We start from the raw sequence: 14,509 nt of genomic DNA, 5'->3' as shown, positions 1-14,509 counted from the left end.
ACACCTATTGATTAAAAGAAGACAGATTACGTTTTGGAATACATTAAATAAGTAAATGTCATTTTTGAAGAAATGTGATTTTCGCAGAAGTTTTATTTTTGGAAAAATGTTATTTGTATGCTATTTTTGAGAATTTTTCCAATTTTGTAACAAGTGTCAGTGTGTTGTCCAAGATTGGTGAGATTTTTCGCGTTGTAGTATTCTTATTATTTGTTTAAAAACAAATGAAAAAACGCGGTTGTTAAGTGTTAACGTGATACGGGAAGCACAAACAATCATCGAATCGACATCATTTCCATCATTGATTGCTTAACTTTTTTTCTACAACAAATATGATTTTGAAAAAGTATCACCGGTGCGTGCTTACTCGCAATCTACATCCTGATACATTTACAGTTAAATCAAACAACTGAAAACTGAAATACGACGCTCCAAAATAACGAGGTGAAAATGCTAGAAAGAGACAAAAGATAGAAAAAATAACAAGGTTTGTAGTGCCTTCCCGAGGCCGAGAGTCACCTTAATGTCCCTGCTCCCACAAACCCTACAAACGCAGCCAACACTACACTGTCCCATGAAAGGACGACAGTGATACCGCTACTCACCACCAGGGACGCCGAGAAAAAACATCGAATGGGCGGCCATGGGGGTGGCGAACTGGGTTGACAAAGGCTTGGGGTCAACGATCACGAAACGACTCATCATTATCCTGGTGATAGTCGAGAGAAAAGGTTGATTAGAAAATTATAGTTATGAAAAAGCAGAGAAAAATTATAGTCGACAAATTTGAAAGAATGAAAGTGGAAGAGAACGTTTGAAGAGGAAATCTGGACATCCAGGACCTCGCGGCTTTTGTTATAAAACCCCATCGCGGTTTCCCATAAGCGCCATTCTGGGAAAGCCGTGTTCCCGCCGCTATACAAACCGATACCTGCCTTAGTAGTGTGTGTCGACCTAGTGCGCCAGGTTTTTCAGCAAGTCTACAGACTGCTGAAGCCTCGAGTCCGTTACCATACTCGAGGAGCGCACGGCATAGGCAGGAGGTCCACAAGAGGCTGCAGACCGCCGAAGAAGAAGCTGGTGATCAAGCTGGAACCGAAGCGAATCGCAGAGAGTCGACAGGTAGCGGAGTAGCAGTGCGCGGGGCCGCGAAGAATGGAGAAGAAAGTGATGGGAGAAGTGAGAAAGAGAAAGGTAGGAGGTAGCGCTAAGGAAGTGGAAGGCGTCGTCCGGACGCCAAGGACGAAATAAAGTGTACCGGTAACCGAGAATAAAAGTGGGAGTTTGACACGAGACAACTTCGAGTGTTTTTCTATCGCGGAGTGTCACGAGCGTAGAGCAGGCCCTGAGGCTTGTTGAAGAGGGTCTCACCAGTGCTGGGATTACCACGGCCCTGGGCCCAGTCAGCTACAATTTGTTAGATTGGTTTTCATTTTTATGCTCATATATTTATGCATAACCTCACACACACCTTCCCGTTTCACTAATGATCGGCCCATTTTCTCTATTATCGTCTGCCTGGTGATAGAAAATATGTGTCCTAATTTTAGTGAAAATCGGTCAAGGTCTTCAAAAGTTATATTGAATTGTTAATTTTCTAAGCAATATTCAACTCCAAAATCCTCCCGCATTCCCAAATGACCCTCCCACCGCCGTCATAGTATAGACAATACCTATGAGAATAGAGAACATGTATTCCAAATTTGGTTGAAATCGTCTCATGCGTCAGAAAGTTATACAAAACGGGTAATTTTATTGATATATATCTCCTCCCTTTCATCTATGATCCTGCCACCCAGTTTAACCCTTTTGTAACCGACAGAGTACCCGAATATCTTTTTCGATTTCGAGTGAAATTTTGTTTAGGGTTTCGACGCTGGAAATTGAAACTCAGGGACAACTTCAAACAAGACAACATTTAGGTTTGGCTGATATCAAAATGAAAATCCAGGAAAAGGGTGGGGGCTTGGGGAGGCGATTTTGAATATTTGTATACCATAACCGACTGGGACGGTTTGCTATGGATTTAGAAATTCGTCCTCTTGCCGATCTATGTCACATAGAATCGATTCGGATTACCTGATTGCCGGAATTGGTCAATTTATAGATGCTATAGAAACCAAGAAAATTCTTGGGAAGCTGTTCGAACAGTAACCCAGAATCTTATAGACTCGGAAACTACCGAACCGATCGGCTTGAAAATTCGTATGCAGAGGTTTTTGGGGCCGGGAAAGGTTCTTAAGATGGTTTGAGACCCCTCCTCCTTTGGAAAGGGGGTCTTCCATACAAATGAAACAGATTTTTTTTGCTTAACTCGAGAATTAATCAGAGAATAAATCTATTTTAGGCGAAACGAAGTTGGTCGGGTCTGCTTAGTATAAATTGCTTCCATGAGTCGATTCGATAACGTGTCATAAAACATCGACTCACGGAGATTTGACTGTATTTGGCCAAACGACATTTACGGTCGTATAATTCGTTTGCTCAAATGTCATTTTCGGCCATATGATCGGCCATACGACCAAACGGCATCTCGGCAGTATGAGCCGTTCTTCAAAACGACCAAATGGAATTTCGGGCGAAATGACCTATACCATCAACATTTTTGGTCAAATGACCTGTTCAGCAAAACGATATTTTCGGCCGTATAACTCGTTCGGCCAAATAGCCTTTTCTGCCAAACGACGTTTTCGACCAAATGGCATTACGACCAAACCAACGTTTTTGGCCCAAGAGCCATTTCGGTCAAACGTTCAATTTGGCTAAATTTGTTACGGTCTAACGTAATCCAACACCTATTTACTTGGATCGTAGTGCAACTGCAATGTACACCAGTTCTGATTGAAGATCCTATATTAAGAGATGGCGAATACTTTTCCAAAACAACCCTGCAACGCTGTTACTTTTGTAAACAATCACTTGCCGCAGCTGAAAAATGTTGGAGTTTATACATGACTATACATTCGATGAATCTGTGTCAAAAGATTGAAGGTCTAAGGGACAAAAGGTCGATAGGACAAAAGGTTGAAATAAGAAAAAGTCGAAGGAAAAGAAGGTAGAAAAAATGCCAGAAGGTTGAAGGAAAAGAAGGTTGGAAGAAAAAAAATGGGTCAAAAGGCCGAAAAGACGAAATATTTAAGAGACAAAACGGCGACTGAATAAATAGTCGAACAGACAGAGATTAGTAGTTTCATTATATAGGGTAAAATACCCAAAGGTGGACCCCCTAGTAGCGGAATTTTGTTCTTCCTGTCATAAGGAGTAGAAATATTCAACACAATAATACTGCTTGATATTTAATAACAAGTTCTGCATCTCCTCTTCACGATACATACAAAAAACACTCAAATACACGACGTTATTCGTTGAAATTAACATTTTAAAGTCTGACTGAATTCGCCCTATAGTAGACCCCCTGGGGGTCCATAATAGGAAATTGCTTCCCTATAGTCGACACTTCATTTGATTTTCATGTTTCGTTTCGGGACGTTCTTTTTCCCTATTGTGGACCCCGCAAAATATTCCTATAATGGACACTCTTGTGTTTATTTTTTATAGAATTGTTATAAATCATTCCATAGCATTTCCAATGCATGTAATCAAATCATAGGACTGTAAGGTAGGTTCTCCCGATGGAATTTCATAGCAAAATATTTACATTGTGCTGTAATAATGCAAAAACGGCTGGAGGGTCCACTATTGGTTGGGGGTCCACTATTGGGCACTTTACCCTAAGTCATTGACTGTTCTTACCAGTTATACCTTAGTTATATTTCAAACAAATGCTATTCTTTAGAGTTTACTTAACCCTCTATTACCAAAATGTCTGTTTTCGCTCAAATAGTGATTTTGCTTACTAAACCCGATCTGAACACATTTCAGGCAAACAATTTAAAATCGTGATTTCGTCAATCGCGCGATTGATACAACGATTAGTTCTATCTTTTGTTCTTTCGACGTTTCGTCCTTTTGACCTTTCGTGCTTCGATCTTTTGGCTCATGTTTTTTGTTTCGGCCTTTTGTTCCTTCGACCTTTTGACCATTCGACCTTTTGTCCTGTCGACCATTGGACTTTCGACCTTTTGACTCAGATTTTTTGTTTCGACGTTTTGTCCCTTCGACCTATTGATCCTTCGACCTTTTGACCTTAGACGTTTTGTCCTTCGACCTTCGACCTTTTGTCCTACAACCCATTTGATTACACTTTTCTAATATGTTGTTAATCCTTCAGGATCAGGGAATCAATATTCGGGAAATGACTAACAATATACTCTTTGTCGTCAACCCGAACCCGAACACAATAAGACAAGAATCATTTGCCTTGCATGCTCTTATATTTCCGTGGATACGATACTAATTTTGTAATCATTGTTCGATTCTCGAATATTTCCATGAAAGCAGGAACTATGATAGCATAAAACTGAAATTTGCTATAGAAATAATGCAAAGTAACGGGTTGGAAAGTTAGCAACAAGATCGTATTCTTTTTTTTTTTTTTTTTTTTTTTTTTTTGTTGCTGACAAAATTTTTCGGATCTTTGTTATTATTATCTCCGACAAAAACAAAGCTTTGTCGTTGGTTCGCTTTTGTCGCTTGTTTCGCATGCGCATCCAAGAAAAATTGATTCCCTGTTCAGGATTGTTTAAAGAGTAATGTCACTAAAACAGAAGTGCAACACGAATGAAAATAACTTAATCGACAAAACTTTTCGTAAAATATATTTCATTTCAATCGCAGTACCTCTAATGATCATTTGGCTTAGATGTTCGAACTTCCTTATACTCGTTTGGCTCGGAATGGTCGCTTCCGCATGTCTTTGAAAATGGGATCCCTAATCCTGGTCAATGCCGGAGTTGCTAGCATTGACATGTATGAAAACAGTCTAAGCTAAGCCAAGTCAGAAGGAAGAAGTGGGCATTGATAAATGAGGGAGAAATATGAAATGAGAGTCGAGACGTGGAAAATGGAAAATAAGAAAATGAAGTAGGACATAAGATGATGGAAGTACTGAAAAATAGTAGGCAGAAAAAAAAGAAAACAGATAAGAATCGTAGACCGCATCGTGCTTTCGTGCTGGGCGGTTCTTTCTCTCTTTGCGGAAGGAAGTTTTTAATACTACCCGAAGCTATTTTAATTTCAACGGTGCTTCTTAGCGCTATTTGTACCCACTGATCCCGTTACGATCTTTGCAAGGACCCGTGCCTTCGTTTTACGTTGGACCCGTTTGCGGAAGTAAAATTCCGACAAGCGGTGGTAATCCTGCAGAGACACCGTTCTGGAACCTCTTAGAAGGTCACGTCTCCACGCTCAGCAATGAGTATTAACAAAAACAAGAGGAAGGGGGAGTCTCTGAATTCTCCGCTTCCTTCAAAGAAACAAGGTTTCAAGACCGTCCTGCCCAAGCGCGGAAAAAATAGAAGGAAGCTGGAGAATTCAGATATTCCTTCTAACTCTAATATCAGAAATAATTCTTCTCCAATCGAACTGAGCAATCAGTTCGATTTGATTAATGATGAAATTGAGCAAATCGAATCTACCTCTAGCCCAGGTGATTCGATTCATGCGAAAAAGCAAAGGATTCCGCCAATTGTGGTATCTGTTGCCGAGTTTTCTGGCTTCCGGAATGAGATTTTGAGTAACCTTCAGGGGATCAAGGTTTCATTTCAGATTGCTAAGAAGGGTGACTACCGCGTTTTGCCGGGATCCTTTGACGATCGCAAACGTCTTCTTCACTATTTAACTGAGAAGCGCCATAAGTTCTTCACATACGACGACAAAACTGAGCGATTGTTCAAAGTCGTCTTGAAAGGTCTCCCCAGTGATGACAAATCACTGGATGAGATTAAAATTGAAATTTCTCAATTACTTGGATTTTCACCAGTCCAAGTAATTAAGATGAAAAAGAAATCCCATTCTGGTACTTCCCAGAGGGGCATTTCTCAAGAATTTTATTTAGTTCATTTTAACAAAAGTGATCTAAATAATATGAAAAGTTTGGAAAAGGCCTGTATTATGTCTCATGTCCGTGTTACATGGGAACATTTCCGCAGGCCTGGGCGAAATTTCCAAAACCCTACCCAGTGCCGTAAGTGCCAAAAGTGGGGTCATGGAACCAAACATTGTCACATGGATGCTAAATGCATGATTTGTGGTGGAACCTCTCACGCCAAGGACGCATGTCCTGTGAGAGAAGATTCCAATAAATTTAAGTGCGCAAACTGTGGGGGCAATCATAAATCCAATTTCTGGGAATGCCCTTCACGCAAAAAAGTTTTGAATTCCCGTGCAAAATTGATGACGGGAAATTCCAATCGGATCCCAGATTCGACGGGTAGGAAATTTTCAAACGCTCAAATTTCGAAACCGGTTACCGGTCGAGCAATTCATACCCACCACAATTCACAAACAAATTTTGCCGCTCGTCAACGGGTAGCAAGCACTTCAGTAAATTCCAATTTTTCCAATGTACCTACGTATGCAAACATCGCTGCTGGTAGACCAAATTTCTCTTCTCAAAATGAGGTTTATACCCATGTCCCAACGGAAAATAACGGTCATGTTGCCGATTCAGGTAGCATGACTGCTTCCGATTTTGATTTTTTAACTGAACAATTGCATCACATGATTGATGCAATGTTCAAAGCAAATACCATTCCTGAAGCTGTTCAGGTTGGTATAAAGTACACACAAAAATTGTTATCGGACTCCGTTTCAATGGATCCAAATAATTGTGTGAAAGTTCTAAATTGGAATGCCCGCTCTCTAAAGGGTAAGGAAGATGAATTATTCAACTTCCTTTCAGTTCATAATGTGCATATTGCCATTATAACTGAAACGTATTTAAAACCAGGACTCTCCATTAAAAGAGATCCAAACTATTTTATCTACAGAAATGATCGTCTTGACAGCGCCTGTGGTGGGGTCGCCATTGTCATTAATAGACGTATCAAACATAAATTATTTTCTTCGTTTGAAACCAAAGTTTTTGAAACCTTGGGAGTTTCTGTTGAAACAAATTTTGGACAATTTTCCTTCATTGCAGCCTACTTGCCTTTTCAATGCAATTGGCAGCAAAAGAATTTGTTGAAAGCTGATCTTCAAATTCTGACTCGCAACAAATCAAAATTCTTCGTAATTGGTGACTTCAATGCCAAACACCGTTCATGGAATAATGCTCAAAGCAATTCCAATGGTAAAATTTTATTTGAAGATTGTTCTGCGGGATATTATACTATTCAATATCCCAATGGACCAACTTGTTTTTCTTCCAGTCGAAATCCTTCTACAATTGATTTAGTTTTAACGGATTCAAGTCAGCTGTGTGGTCAATTGGTAACTCATGCTGACTTTGACTCTGATCACCTTCCTGTGACATTTGAAATCTCACAAGAAGCCATTTATAATCCAATCAGCTCTACTTTTAATTATCATAGAGCTAATTGGGATTTATATAAAACGTATATCGATAGGAATTTTGATGTTGATATTCCTCTCGATACCAAAAGTGATATTGATAATGCTCTCGTATCTTTGACAAATTTAATTGTCGAAGCCAGAGGCATTTCAATTCCGAAATGTGAAGTTAAATTCAACTCCATTATTATTGACGACGATCTTCAGCTACTGATCCGTCTTAAAAATGTGAGAAGAAGGCAATACCAAAGAACTCGCGATCCCGCGTTGAAAGTTATTTGGCGAGATTTGCAAAATGAAATTAAAAAACGTTTCGCTATTCTGAGAAATACCAACTTTGAGAATAATGTCTCGAAGTTGGATCCCAGTTCGAAACCCTTTTGAAATTAACAAAATTCTTAAAAACCTCAAAAGCCAATTCCAGCGCTTAAAGAGGGAAATAAAATTTTATTAACAAATGGCGAAAAGGCTCAAAAACTTGCTCAGCAGTTCGAGAGTGCCCATAATTTTAGTCTAGGTTTCACTAGTCCAATTGAGGATTAGGTTACTCGGAGTTTCGAAGACATTCTAAATGACGAGACTGCTTGTGATCCCTCGTTGGGATCCAATTTGGATGAAGTGAGATCTATTACTAGAAAATTTAAAAATATGCAAGCCCCGGGTGATGATGGTATTTTCTACAGAAGTATCAAAAAACATCCTGAGAGCTCTTTATCCTTTTGGTTAATTTATTTAACAAATGTTTTCAATTGGCATACTTTCCAGATAAATGGAAAAACGCCAAAGTTGTTCCAATTTTGAAGCCGGACAAAAATCCAGCTGAGGCTTCTAGTTATCGCTTAATCAGTTTGCTTTCTTCAATAAGCAAACTGTTTGAAAAGATTATTTTAAATAGAATGATGGTTCATATTAATGACAATTCTATTTTTGCTGATGAGCAATTTGGTTTTCGCCATGGGCATTCAACCACTCATCAGTTATTAAGAGTTACGAACTTAATTCGGCTCAACAAATCTGAAGGATATTCGACTGGAGTTGCTCTTCTTGATATAGAGAAAGCATTTGACAGTGTTTGGCATGAAGGTTTGATTGTAAAATTGATGAATTTTAATTTTCCTCTGTACATCATTAAACTGATCCAAAATTATTTATCAGATCGCTCGCTGCAGGTAAACTATCAAAATACTAAATCTGATAGATTACCTGTAAGGGCTGGTGTCCCCCAAGGCAGCATACTGGGGCCCATATTGTATAACATTTTTACTTCTGACTTACCTGATTTACCACCAGGGTGTCAAAAATCTTTGTTTGCAGATGACACGGGCCTTTCAGCCAAAGGGCGAAGCCTTCGTGTCATTTGTAGTAGATTGCAAAAAGTTTGGATATTTTCTCCACTTACTTGCAAAATGGAAAATTTCCCGAATGCTTCCAAAACTCAGCTTATAATTTTCCCACATAAGCCGAGAGCTTCTTATTTGAAACCTTCTAGCAGACATATTGTCACTATGAATGGGGTTCCAATTAATTGGTCTAGCGAAGCTAAATATTTAGGACTTCTGCTAGATCAAAAATTAACTTTTAAAATTCACATTGAAGGCCTTCAAGCCAAATGTAACAAATATATTAAGTGCCTATATCCACTTATAAACAGAAAATCAAAACTTTGTCTTAAGAACAAACTTTTGATTTACAAACAAATTTTAGACCTGCCATGTTGTATGCTGTGCCAATATGGGCTAGTTGCTGCAATACCAGAAAGAAGGCACTCCAGAGGATTCAAAATAAAATTTTGAAAATGATTCTGAAGTTGCCTCCGTGGTATAGTACCAATGAACTTCATAGAATTTCTAATATTGAGACATTGCAACAAATGTCCAACAAAATAATTTCCAATTTTAGACAAAAATCGTTGCAATCTTCTATTGCAACGATTAACTCCTTGTACCCTTAGTATAAAATAGGTTAAGTTTAGTTTAAGTTAAAAACATTGTAATTCCTACATGGTTCAATTCAACCAGAGGAAAAAATTCTAACTGCCAGAGGCAATTGAAATGTATTAATAATAACTAAAAGCGTAACATAGAAAATGAGGATGATAGTGTTAAGAAAACACGGAACACCTAGTCTAAGAGATGAATGCATGTATTAGATAATTAGCAAATAAAATTAGTTAAAAAAAAAAAAGAAAACAGATAAGAATAAAAAAGCATAAGGAGAAAACTAATATACAACATATACAGTAAATATTCCAGTTTGGCTTCCTAGAAATATTCAAACACTCATCTTTTCAAAAAATATTTTTTTCCAAAAAAAACTTTTTGCCCCTCCCCTTATTGTTTTTCAGAGTTTCTAATTGGAATTGTTTTTCAAAATGAGGGGGTCAAACGCAAAGAGGTGTAAGTGACAAAAAGTTAGTTTTGAGAAAAATGGGTACAAAGTTTTTCAAGATTTTTCCGCTTCAATCAAATTGCAAACTTTCATTAATTTTCTGTGAATATTAACATTTTTCATAAACATCGTACAAACTATATCAAAATATTGTCACAAAGCGCTATATAACCAGAGCATGTTTTTCTCTTTGCCGTAGTCACTCAATTTTGACCAAACTGTTACTTACACTCCTCTGTTTCTAACTCCCTCAAATATAGGTTTTATCGATTCGACTGTGAAAGTTCCAAACTTTTCATTTACTTTTTGCATTGTATTTTCTGATTTCTCATCTGAAAGGTTACATAGATCATATTATTTACCAAGAGAAATACAGATCTGTGTAACTGGTCCATAAACTAACAAATCCTTCCCGTGACAAGCGTGTTGATGCAGAAGTGTTCTCGGTTTCCAATTACAACGCATGTTCTAACTAAAATTCCTTCTCCCGAATAGGGAATTTCAATTATTTTTCTTGTTTAGCATAAAAATCCTAAAATTATGCATTTTTTGCTCTTTTACAGTGATTTTAAAACGGGATGGCTTTGATAATGATTTTTAAAACAAACAAAATGCAGCGCGCTGTAGTTTAGTATTATTTTTAGTTTTAAAACAAGGTTTTTGCACAAATCTATATAAATGCATAAAAATGATTTTGAGAATATTTGTGCGGAGTACTGAAATATTTTGCTTCAACAAGATCATTGCATAGCATGACTAATTTTCTCTATAAAGAAACAACTTTTATATACTGCAAAGGCCGTTCTGGCCTTAGTCTGAAGTAAATAAAAAAAATCTCCTAATGGTTAATTGTTAATTTCAGTTATTAAACTTTATAAATCTTTTGTGCTACTATTCAATTGATCAGCTTTATTGCTGATACTCCTTTTTATGGTTTAAAAAATATAAAAAATTTCCTAAAGTAGCCATTGACGAACCAGTTATTCCAGTTAAACCTGTTATTTATAACAAAACACATATCTGCTATCAACGCATTCAATTATGGCAACCACCGCCATAGGAACATGCTACCCTCTTACGTTAATTAATCAATTAAACTTTGTCTCGTTCCTATCTCGAACTCGAAACTCGGCTTATTTGCAATTGCTGTTTCGTTTTGTTCTTCAGCGTTAATAAGCAACCACCAGCGGATCCAACAGCACGTGGGTTTGGCTTTTGACAATTCGGTTTCGAGCAACCTACATGCCACGTTATTATTTTAATTATTTGATTTCCTGGACTTGGCACTTGGTTTGATCATAAAAATTTGTCGACCGTGTTACTTGTATCATCCATCTCAGATGTATGCTGCCGCTAACCGCAAGTCGAGCACATCTGTATATACAGATGTGCTCGACTTGTGATGAGCGGCAGTATGTATGTCGTTCCAATTAAGCCGCCTACAATAACATGCATATCGCCACATATCCTATTTATGCATCTCATCAATGCACCCATATCTAATGAATAATGCAAAAATCGTTTGTTCCAACTTCTAAGCATCAGTACTGGGTCTCGGTGGCTAACTGTAACTTTATACATTAGGTAGGCATATCCAACTGCATATGCTCGTAGCATAAGTTGAAGCTCGCCGAATAGCCGGTTCGTAAAGTCAGTGATGGCTCATTTTCATGAATAAATGACGTGACATTTGTTGCCTTGCCTGCCATCATCGGTACCTATACCAAGCGGCATGGCATGGTGCAACTGCTTTCGTCTGGCTCCACAATTTCCTCATTCTCTGTGATATTCCCGTATTCTCGTTGATCCATAACCGGCCACTACTATTTTTAACTGCATTCGGTGGTGGCTGACTGGCTGAAGTCTGATGTTCTATGTAGTGGAAAACGAAAAGGTTGAAAAGTGCATTGTTGCCTCAAAGCTCCATCGATTAATTACGTATTCTTCGTATTCTAAAGATTGGAAATTTCGTTTTGTCATAAAATGATTCGCACAGAAGATTTACGATTTGACATAATATTCTTTCTTTTTTTCGATGTTACCTAATTTGTGGATGGCTCCTAATAACAACAAGTACCACTGTACTATTGAAAGCTTCCTCTTTTCGGCCCAAACTATCGCCGTTTGCTTTCCATCCGGTGCGGGGATTTAGAAAGAAGTATGATACACGTCTAATGACTACTTTGTAGTGAAACATAATACCGTTACTAATGCACACGGGACAATCCTGCACCATCATGGTGCCAAGTTTTCCTTTCTGTCTGTCACGGCTATTCACAACCCAAACAAACGAATGTCCGCCACAAAGGTTCGGTACGACCGCAGAAGTTGTTGTTTTTGCTGTGTAAAGGAAAAGGAAAACGTATTCACCCTCCCGTTTATCCACCATTGCGGGAAAAGTGGTCAACTCTCGTACTTCTACCCATTTGAACAGATAGGTATTACGATTAGCATTAGGCGATAGGTGCTTGTAAAATACCATCTGAATTTTCTTTGATTTTTTGTGAATTTTTTCATGGGTTTGACTTATTGTTTTATTGACGCTAAAGGTTTTTATCGACCAAAACCAAATCGTGTAAAAAAACTTGGGTGTATTATTTTAGGAGGTTGTGGGTTCGAGTCCCACCAAGACGCGTGGATTCTTTTTCTCAAAATTAATATTAATTTGTCCATTGTAAAAACAGCCAAGATAATCAACAAATTATATTATTTTGTTTTTTTTTTAATATTATTTTTCCATTCATTAATATTAAAACACCTTTTTATTATTTAATAAACTAATTTACTCCTCTTCTAAAAAAGTTGAATAAATTTTTTTCTGTTTGTTTTTCAGGTTGGTTTCTACAGTGGTATTCCTCAACAATCTCTGCAATAGTGGTCATGTATAAGTCAGTAACAACGGTTTGACAAATTCAATTCCAATTCCCGCTCGTCTTTTTGATATAACCGAGGTACTTTTATTAATATACTTTGTTACATGAATCCTGGTTAACTTTTTTCGTTTTCCATCCAATTATCTAATTGGTTATATACAAGAATAAATCCTTCTTTCAAGTTATCGAGTTTTGCATTTCGAGGTTTCGTACAACAAATTTGGAAAAAAAAATCTTCCAAATCATCGAAATTTTTGTGATTATTTATTGTTTATGCAAAAACTCAATTGCAATTGAATGAAAATGAGCAGATTTCGAGCTTTCGTTTTTACTAATTTACCAATCTCTCATTATAACTCGATTGTCGATCAGAATAAATAAATAAATTGCTACAAACATTTCTCTTAATTTGAAGATAATACTACTTAGACTTTTTTCTAGTGTTAAACTTAATCTAGAATTAGAAATAAAACATTTTAATAAAGTTAAAAAAAAAGTTAAAAATCAAACCCATTATACCCCAAGGTGTCTGACAATCGGATTGTGGTGGTTTTAAAGTTTTGAATAGTGATATTTCACTAAAATAGGACGTATTCCACCGAAATATTGAGAATCTATGGAGCCGTTCTGTAAAAATTTGCAGCTTGGTCCCCCACTTTGAAACTGTTCCGATTTAAAGTCAAAAGTTGAATGACCCGAAAGCTGTGCAAAGGATAGTTCAGCAGCAAGTGCATTTCTATTCCCCCCCGCGAAAAGTACACCGCATTTGGTTCCACGAATAGTAATCCTACGAACCCAAACATAACATAGACTTGTATGTATGAGCAGTACATTGCTGGCCACAAGCAACATCAGCAATAACGATCCGCCGAGCACTGACTGGTGGCAAACGCAGACCAGCCAGGCAGTGCCAGTCAGTGTCCCAAGCGTTGCTGCGCTCACTCGCCCATTCGCTAAGGGATCCATTTCGTTCGCTTACCACCATATCAAATAATTAAATTTACATCAAATATAAATTACACTTTTAAATCTAATTTATAGCTGCAAGCATTTCGCCTCTTTTGGCCTCTGTCTTCTGGGAATCGATCCGTGCCTTCGTCGACTGTACCCGGGTTGGATCGAACGAAATCTCACTTAGGTTATGGCTTACGCGGGCTACGAATTTGGTTCGCGCGCATATCTACAACAACAAGTTCCGCGACGGTTTTACACTTGGCTAGAGCAGGGCGCAGTGCGGGTGTTTCTGTAGTAGGGTATTTCTAAAACTAGCATTTTTCCTTTATTGATCGATTCAGTTCTCACCTCGGGTTTATCATTTTATCTTGATGAAATAGATACTGAGCGTGTATTATGACCAGCTGGTGGCTTATTGCGAATTTCAATCGAATTCAACTTAAATTGCGTCGTGCGGGGCTTCTTTTGACTTCAGGGACTACTTTGGAATTCTTGTTACAAAATGTGCAAAATATCCTCCGATTCGTCAAAATAAGCACGACGGCACATCAGTCATTTATATTTTTATGTATTCGATTGTAATGCAACTCGCACATGTACGGATATTTCCACATTACCAATAAACGTCTATTTTGCTGTCAAACTGTTGCAAAACTTCATCGTCATGAACTAGGTACGACTTCGTCAATATTGAAGTTATTTGGAAACACCCTACTTCGTACGTACCTTCATACAGTGAAATTATGATGATGGGTCAGCGACACATTTCGATTTCACTTTGGCCAACACCACGATTCGCAAAGGCCGGTGCGGCCTTAGGGGGGTAGGCAACCTACGAGGCAGGAGAGGCGCGCTTATGGATGAGCGAACGTGTACTCACG

At 38.0% G+C, this 14,509-nt stretch overlaps 2 protein-coding genes across 2 annotated transcripts in view; both read left to right on the top strand.

Annotated features, from left to right (window-relative positions):
- LOC134225014 (uncharacterized) overlaps positions 1–12,687 on the top strand; it is a 111,499-nt gene extending 98,812 nt beyond the window's left edge. Inside the window, exon 6 of the mRNA XM_062704751.1 lies at positions 12,635–12,687. The gene's annotated coding sequence lies outside the window, so the exon portion shown is untranslated. The remainder of the gene's footprint in view (positions 1–12,634) is intronic.
- Positions 1–14,509, top strand: part of LOC134221546 (uncharacterized) — a 187,399-nt gene that overhangs the window by 52,068 nt on the left and 120,822 nt on the right. The window lies entirely within an intron of this gene.

This window comes from Armigeres subalbatus, chromosome 3 (assembly GCF_024139115.2).
Source record: "Armigeres subalbatus isolate Guangzhou_Male chromosome 3, GZ_Asu_2, whole genome shotgun sequence".
NCBI lineage: Eukaryota > Metazoa > Arthropoda > Insecta > Diptera > Culicidae > Armigeres > Armigeres subalbatus.
This window is presented reverse-complemented; position numbering and strand designations above follow the sequence as displayed.